Raw genomic sequence first — 9095 nt, 5'->3', positions numbered from 1 at the left:
TACAGATCAAGGCTAGGCTACAACTCTGTAGCTCCATGTTTGTAATCTGTGTTCTCTGTGAATGCTGCTCCCCATTATGTGTAGGCTTAGCCTTTTTGTTTCCTCAAGTTTCTTAATAACGCATGTTTTAGTGACTACAAGTGTTATAGATTCCTGAGCTAAAACAACGGGAATCCATAAACTTCATGGGTGATGTGATAAATTCATTATTATCCCTGATGTTCCCCGACTCTCTGCTTTAACTCTACCCATCTCGACTTCATGTGTCCTTTATCTTTTCATCTGTTAAACATTGTCTTTCTGATATTTCAGTACAATGCTGAGGGAATGCTGCACTGTCGAATGTGAGGTTACACTAAGTTGCCCCCGTCCCTGCCACCTGCCCTTTCAGGTGAACGTGAAAGCTCCCAAGGGGCTATTTCGAGGCAGAACAAGGGAGTGCTCCGTGGTGTCTTGGCCAATATTTTTCACTGAACTAACAGGTAGACATTATCACATTGCTGTCCGTGCGAGCGTGCTGTGCGCAAATTGGTTGCCGCATTTTCTACATTATAACAGTGACTACAAACAAAGGACAAACAAATCAAAGGTAGCACATTAACTGTAAAACACCTTGAGGCATCCTGAGAACATGAAGCATGTTTTATAAATGCATTTTTTTTCTTTTGCTGTTATGGGAATCCTTCTTTGCCTCTCACCCAGAATCATCAGATTGTGGGTTTTATCGAGTACACTGTGTATAAAGCATTCGCAAAGCATCCTGATATAAAACTGTAATCGATGCAAAGGAGATACTGGGGCAGGAATAGGTTCCAAAGTAAGTACCCTATTTCTGTCACGTTTGAGTTCATTGTCAGCGCTGCTAATCTTTATGTGTTTTAAAAGGGTGACATGTGTTTGCTATTGAATAGACTGTAATGCAAGATATTGAAACAATAAACCTCATTGTAACAGAAGCCTGCGTCTGCCAGGAGGGTTCCTGGTGAGCACACCAGTGATACCTCAGATCGCTGAGCACAGACATATTCAGCTGCATCATGTTAGCACCTTATTTATTTCATAATGAACATCTGCCAGAGCATTCCACCACTGTCGGATCACTGGGGTCTATTCCTCTGATCATGGGCCCTGATTTTAATTCCCTCCATCTGGTGGAAATCGGGCAGGGAGCAGTTAAAACGCTGGGAGTCCCCTTACCCCCCACTCACTGCTCCTGCCTGCTCCCCATACCAATCTGCTCCTTCGCAGGACACCCACAGGAAGGAAACGGTGTTTTGTTCCAAAGATGCGCCTCCCGGCCTCCTAGTCGCCGATCAGTCGGGAAAACAGATCCCCATTCACATGATTTAAAGGAAGCCAGTTTACAGATTGCCTGGGTGTTTCCATTGATAAAATCTGGAACAACCGCTTTGACCATGATTCTCAGGCCCAAGCCTCAACCCTTTCACACAGAAATTAGTGAAAATACATCAGCCCGTATTTAAACTCCAGCAAATATTCCTGGCATTCGAGCGTGTATTATAGATATCATTTTTGTTGAAAAGTAAGTTTTTAAAATGATTAAGAGCAGAAATCAGGTGAATAATACAGATAACATATGTAATGTCCATCCGCTAATCTTGCTAGATAATGTGCCCATGCACTTATAATACACCATCTTCTATAAGCAAGCAGGGACTGTTAACCCGAAGCCAAAACTGAAACGTATCAGTCAGGGGGGGCATCACTGACCTATTTGTTCGAGTCTCGAGCACGGATAGACATCCTGTTACTGAGGAGGAAGCATGAGCACAGGGACACAGAATTGTTAAGGTGCAGGAGGCCATTCGACCCATCATGTCAACACCGTCAGCACTGGCACCGCGAGAGGTCCAATGATGGTGGTTGACGGTAAGAGCACAGCAGACCTTAATGAACTCACTGTATTGAGCCACTTACGCATAGATGACTATCGGTACCTAAGTCTATCATTGGAGAATGGTTACAGGCAACATTAAAGGAGCTAATCATTGCTCAGACTCATTCCTGGGATGGGAGGGGCTTACCTTATGAAGAAAGTTTGGACAGGTTGGGCCTACACCCATTGGAATTTAGAAGAATGAGAGGTGATCTTATTGAAACATATAAGACACTAAGAGTGGATTCCCAGAGGATTTTTCCACTTGTGGGAGAAACTAGAACTAGGGGACACAATTTAAGAGTAAGAAGTCTACTGTTTAAGACAGAGAGGAGGAGAAATATTTTCTCTCAGAGGTTGTTAGTCTGTGGAGTTCTCTTCCCCCAGAGGGCAGTGGAGGCTGGGTCATTGAATTTATTCAAGGCTGAGTTAGACAGATTTTTGATAGACAAGAGGGTCAAGGGTTATGAGCGGGTGGGGTGGGGCAGACAGGAAAGTGGATTTGAGACACAACCAGATCAGCGATGATCTTATTGAATGGCGGTGCGGGCTCGAAGGGTTGAATAGCTCCTAAGTCCTATGTTCCTAGGTATCAGCGTCCATGGTGAGAAGATCCCTTGTAGCATTGATATGTGTGGAGTGGCAGATGAGCAGTTGATTGTTATTCCTATCAGTGGCAATTCTGACAAGTAACCCTGTACAAATGACAAAGGGTCCTGCATCGCAAAACAATTGAGTCATTGCGTCTCCAAGGCAGTTTTTAAAATTATTCGTGGCTAGCCCAGCATTTATTGCCCATCCCTAGTTGCCCTTGTTCAGAGGGCATTTAAAAGTCAACCTGTGGGTCTGGGGTCACATATAGGCTAGGCCAGCCAGGGTAGGGATGGCAGATTTCCTTCCCTAAAGAACATTAGTAAATGAGATGGGTTTTTACAACAATGGTCATCATTAGGCTTTTAATTCCAGATTTTTTTTATTGAATTCAAATTCCACCATCTACTGTGACAGGATTTGAACCCAGGTCCCTAGATTATTACTCTGGGTCTCTGAATTACTAGTCCAGCGACAAAACCACTACGTCTTCACCTTGGACGTCAAAATGCATGCTGCCAAGATGTCATGAACCACAGCTGCCAGGGGTAACAGCCTGCCAAATTCCCTGTTTGGTTAATTAATGGTAGGGTGGTAGACCAACTTAGTTAAAAAGAAATCTGGCTGAGCAGTGACTCACGGTGCTAATGGGAGCAAGCAAGTTCAGCCTTCCTTCAGTGCAAACCTTTCTGATATAGATCAGGTGTAGGGTTGTCCGGCGGAGTTTCTAAACTCCACAGCCTAAAGAGTTTCCTCATCGAATTAAATATAAAATTTAACACAGGAGCAAAAAGTTGAACCGAGGATATTACTGGAAGATACATTATTGAACATTCAGGAGTCTTATCGCCCTGTAAGATTGTGCAGCCCTCTCATGCTGCTGCCTGCTTGAAGAGACACAGCATCAGTCAGTTGTTAGGTACGTGTGGGGGAGCTCATCGGCTTATGGTTCCCACATTAGAACTGCGACATGCCTTCAAAAGCACAAGAGCAAAACACTGGAAAACGGAACTAAAAACATAAGGTGCTGGAAACATTCAGTGGGTTAGGCAGCGTCTGTGGATAGAGAATCAGAGTCGATGGGCAGATTTTAATATCAGCAATGCAGCAGTGCAAAAGGTAAGGCTGAAGCATTTGCAACAATCTTCAGCCAGAAGTGCCGAGGGGATAATCCATCTCGGCCTCCTCCGGAGGTCCCCAGCATCACAGATGCCAGTCTTCAGCCAATTCGATTCACTCCACGTGATATCAAGAAACGGCTGAAGGCAATGGATACTGCAAAGGCTATGGGCCATGGCAATATTCCGGCAATGGTGCTGAAGACTTGTGCTCCAGAACTTGCCGCGCCCCTAGACAAGCTGTTCCAGTACAGCGACAACACTGGCATCTACCCAGCTTACTCAGCGCAGGATTCCTAGCCTCTCACTTGCTCTTGATGCCACAGTATTTATATGGCTAGTCCAATTCAATTTCTAGTCAATGGTAACCCTGCAGGATATTGATAGTGGAGGATTCAATTATGATAATGCCACTGAGTGTCAAGGGGTGATGGTTGGATTCTTTCTTGTTGGAGATGGTCATTGCCTGGCACTTGTTGGTGCAAATGTTACTTGTCACTTGTCAGCCCAAGCCTGGATATTGTCCAGGACTTGCTGCATTTGGACATGGTCTGCTTCAGTATCTGAGGAGTCATGCATGGTGCTGAACATTGTGCAATCATCAGCGAACATCCCCACTTTATGATGGAAGGAAGGTCATTGATGAAGCAGCTGAAGATGGTTGGGCCCAGGACACTACCCTGAGGAACTCCTGCAGTGATGTCCTGGAGCTGAGATGATTGACCTGCAACAACCACAACTATCTTCCTTTGTGCTAGGTATGACTCTAACCAGTTGAGAGTTTCCCCCCTGATTCCCATTGACTCCAGTTTTGCTCGGGCTCCTTGATGCCACACTCGGTCAAATGCTGCCTTGATGTCAAGGGCAGTCACTCTCACCTCACCGCAGGAGTTCAGCTCTTTTGTCCATGTTTGAACCAAGGCTGTAATGAGGCCAAGGGCCAAGTGACGCTGGCCAAACTCAATTTGAGTGTCAGTGAGCAAGCTCTTGCTAAGCAAGTGCTGCTTGATAGCACTGTTGATGACTCCTTCCATCACTTTACTGATGATCGAAAATGATGGGGCGGTAATTGGCCAGGTTGGATTTGTCCTGCTTTTTGTGTACAGGACATACCTGGGCAATTTCCCACATAGCCGGATAGATGCCAGTGTTGTAGCTGTACTGGAACAGCTTGGCTAGGGGCGCGGCAAGTCCTGGAGCACAAGCCTTCAGTACTATTGCTGGAATATTGTCAGGGCACATTCAGCCATTTCATCATATCACGTAGAATTAATCAAGTTTGCTGAAAAATGGCATCTGTGACGCTGGGGACCTCTGGAAGAGGCCAAGATGGATCACCCACTTGACACTTCTGGCTGAAGATCTTTGCAAATGCTTCAGCCTTATCTTTTACACTGATATGCTGGGCACCCCCATCATTAAGGGTGGGGATATTTGTGGAGCCTCCTCCTCCAGTGAACTGTTTAATTGTCCATCACAACTGGACGTGACAGGACTACAGAGCTTAGATCTGATCCGTTGTTGTGGAATTGCTTAGCTCTGTCTATTACACATTGTTTCTGTTGTTTTGCATACAAGTATTTCTGTGTTGTAGCTTCACCAGGTTGACACTTCATTTTTAAGTATGCCTGGTGCTGCTCCTGCACTCTTCATTGAACCAGAGTTGATCCCCTGGCTTGATGGTAATGGTACAGTGGGGGATATGCCAGGCCATGAGGTTACAGATTGTGGTTCAGTACAATTCTGCTGCTGCTGATGGCCCACAGCGCCTCATGGATGCCCAGTCTTGAGTTGCTAGATCTGTTCAAAATCTATCCCATTTAGCAGGGTGGTAGTGCCACACAACACGATGGAGGGCGAAAGCAAAATACTACAGATGCTGGAAATCTGAAACAAAAACAAAAATTGCTGGAAAAACTCAGCAGGCCTGACAGCATCTGTGGAGAGAAAGACAGAGTTAACGTTTCGAGTCCAGATGACTCTTCTTCAGAACTGATGGAGGGTATCCTCAATGTGAAGACAGAATGTCAGCTCCACGAGGGCTGTGCAGTGGTCACTCCTACTGATACTGTTTGTTTTTCCCTCTTGTTGATTCCCTCACCACCTTCTGCAGACCCAGTCGAGCAGTTATATCTGTTAGGACCCAGCCAGCTCGGTCAGTAGCGGTGCTACTGAGTCACTCTTGGTGATGTACATTGAAGTCCCCCACCCATAGTACAATCCGTGCCCTTGTCACCCTCAGTAATTCCTCCAAGTGGTGTTCAACATGGAAGGGTACTGATTCATCAGCAGGATGGGTGGGTGGGAGGTAGTGGGGGGCAGGATGTAGTAATCAGCAAGAGGTTTCCTTGCCCATGCCTTGATGCTTCATGGGGTCTGGAGTCAATGTTAAGGACCCCAACAGCATCACCATACCAGCCATTGGGAGGACCCACCTTCTTGCAAGGTGTGAGAGACTTCAATTCCCACAGTGATCACCATCAACCCCTGTTCATAATCCACAGAGCGGAGCAAGAGGCTGTAAACAGGGAAATGTTTAATGGCAGTCAAAGGGTGGCCCTATGATTCAGCAATGCCTCCCTGCAGGTTCTCCTCCAGGGAGGAAAGGTTCCTCCCTTCAGATGACAAGAAGAGACCCTCCCTCCTGACCAAGGCAACCTGGTCAAAGGTCGCAGTGGAGGTTAGTGGGGCTCCAGCAGCGCACTTGGGTGCAGTGTCAAAAGTGGGTCAATGCCTTCCTCCACACTGCCAGGGTGAGTGAAAATAAATGCTTAGCATGTGTGGCTTTCATATGAGCAACACACAATGGGACTCACCCAGGGAGGGATCAGCAAGGTAAGCAAAAGAGCTGTCTGTCCCAGTGGCAGTTCTCCTCCATCTCTGGTAGACTGGGAGGTGCCATTATGCATTGAAAGGGGAGGAGGGGCAGCAGCCTGCTGCATCTGAGGGCTCTTCTCAATGTGTTCCGAGAGTGGACTGGCAGCCATCAGCACCCCTGCCAATCACCCAACAACCTCCAGTAGCCACAGAGGCAGCTGCGCCTGTGCAGGAGTCGCTCAGCATGCAAGAGCCCTCCTGGCCTCGGGCACTCAGGGGTCATCTCCGACCACAGGGCATTGCGATCTGCAGCCTGCCTCTACCTTAGCTGCAGGTGCCGTAGCCGCACATAATGAGAGCACTTGGAAACCCATTGGAAAGAGCATCTGCCAGAGCGGCATGGGTTCTACGCATTCCTGAGTGGTGTTTGTGTCTCATTAAATAGCGTTTGTGCATTTATTCCTGCATCCTTTGTGCAGTGAGTTTTGCATTTTCACTTGCAACATGAACACCAGCCCCCCCCCATCTAGCGTGGGGAAGGCAGACTCTGTCCCTCTCTGTGCATACAGCAATGTAAGTGGAGAGACTGGCCCATTGGACTGGGTGAACATCCAATACCAGTGGTGCTGAAAATCACTGCAGCACTGAATTCCAACACATCCAGCTCCTTCCAGGGGACATGTGTGGGATTTCCCAGCTGACAGCTCATCGCTGCATCAAGGAGGGCTCTAATTCTTTGTTCAAGAGGGCCTTGGAGTTTGTACGATGCTGCACTGATTCTGATAGCCAGGCAGAGAGGTCTGTTAGCTCTGGGACCATTGCAGGGCCTGTATTGCCGCTCAGCTCCTCTAAGCTGCCCCTCAGCTCCTCTGAGTTGCCTCTCAACTCCTCTGGACTGCCTGTATGAAGAGATATTAATGTCTATAATGTTATTGGAAATGATTTTTAAATTGGAATTGTAGTATTGTCTGTGTCTATGTATGTGTCTATGTGTGAGTCTGTGTGTGGCTTAATTGGATTAAAGCCAGCTAACCTGGGTGCTTTGATGTATAGTAGTTTGAGATGTCAATCGGGTAAACAGAAAGTAAGGATAAAAGGTAAAATGTACATTTACATTTATTGAATAAAACATTCAAAAGAATGGGTAACATTAGCCGGGAGAGGCCAAGCAATGTGTTTATTTTTTTCAGCTTGCTAATAAAATTGGTGGAATGAAAGAATTTATTGTTAGGACAGATAACATTAAAAACCTAGTAATACAATGGAAAATTTATATTCAGTGAGGAAGCTAGTGGTAAACAGAAAGGAGTGTGTGTGTGTGAGTCAGAGGCATTTAAGATCTAACCAGCCTGTAAACCTACAACTGTGTCTGAAAAGGAACCAAATTGCAAGGAACCTCATTTTGAATTCGTACGGTCAAATGTGCTTTTCCTGGTGTCTGTTTAAAGTCTATGGGTTATTGTTGCTTTGGTGAAGATTTACCTGGGAGTGATTAATTTGGGGATTTGTTTAAAAGATATTATGGTAGTAATTTGTAGACATGTGTATGTGTTTAATTTGTTGTTAAATTAATACATGTTTAATTTAGTTTTATATTAAAAAAAACCTCTTGAGGCGGTGGTCTTATTTCTGAATTCAGAGATGCATCTCAAACATATCAATTGAAAATATAGGTTCTGACAGTTGTTCAAGTTTCCCTCTGGGATTTAAACAACTCAATCTTTACTAACTGCTGCGTCATAACACTGCCCCTCAACTCCTCTGAGCAGTCCCTCATCTCCTCCCCTCAGCTACTCTGAGCTGCCCCTCACCTCCTCCCCTCAGCTCCTCTGAGCTGCCCCTCACCTCCTCCCCTCAGCTACTCTGAGCTGCCCCTCGCCTCCTCCTCTCAGCTCCTCTGAGCTGCCCCTCATCTCCTCCCCTCAGCTCCTCTGAGCTGCCCCTCATCTCCTCCCCTCAGCTCCTCTGAGCTGCCCCTCATCTCCTCCCCTCAGCTCCTCTGAGCTGCCCCTCATCTCCTCCCCTCAGCTCCTCTGAGCTGCCCCTCATCTCCTCCCCTCAGCTCCTCTGAGCTGCCCCTCACCTCCTCCCCTCAGCTCCTCTGAGCTGCCCCTCATCTACTCCCCTCAGCTCCTCTGAGCTGCCCCTCAGCTCCTCTGTACTGCCCCTCAACTTAGTGATTGCGATGGTCTCCTCTCCCCATTTGGCAGCAACTTTCACTCCAATGGAAGGCAGCTCCACAAAGGCTGAACTTTCCCTCAGAGCCTGAGGCCTCACCTCCATACCACCACCTTTGAACGGCCTGGGATCTGATGGCCTGTGTTCCCTGTGTGCCATCCATTTAATTTGCAAGGCACCATTACATCCCTTTCAGTTACATGCAAACGAGACATAATGACCTCTTTAGCGAGCTAAATTGCATTAGGCATTGCCAGCGCAGTACGTCCCTGTCACTGACAGAGTGCGGCCCAGAATTTCCGGTCAGGGTTCCAAAATGGCGCCTCCCATGTGATTCTGCCTGCCCTGCCTCGGTTCCCACTCCATCAGTCTCCATTGATTTCAGCCTAACATTTCAGTTCAATGACCTTTCATGGGTTAGAGCAGTAACAGATTTTAAGCAAGTGCAGAGTCAGGGAAAGTGGGGTGGGGGTTATCAGAAGGAAAGAACAAAA

The sequence above is a fragment of the Cetorhinus maximus genome, chromosome 32, assembly GCF_964194155.1.
Source record: "Cetorhinus maximus chromosome 32, sCetMax3.hap1.1, whole genome shotgun sequence".
NCBI lineage: Eukaryota > Metazoa > Chordata > Chondrichthyes > Lamniformes > Cetorhinidae > Cetorhinus > Cetorhinus maximus.
Note: the sequence above shows the minus strand (reverse complement) of the source record.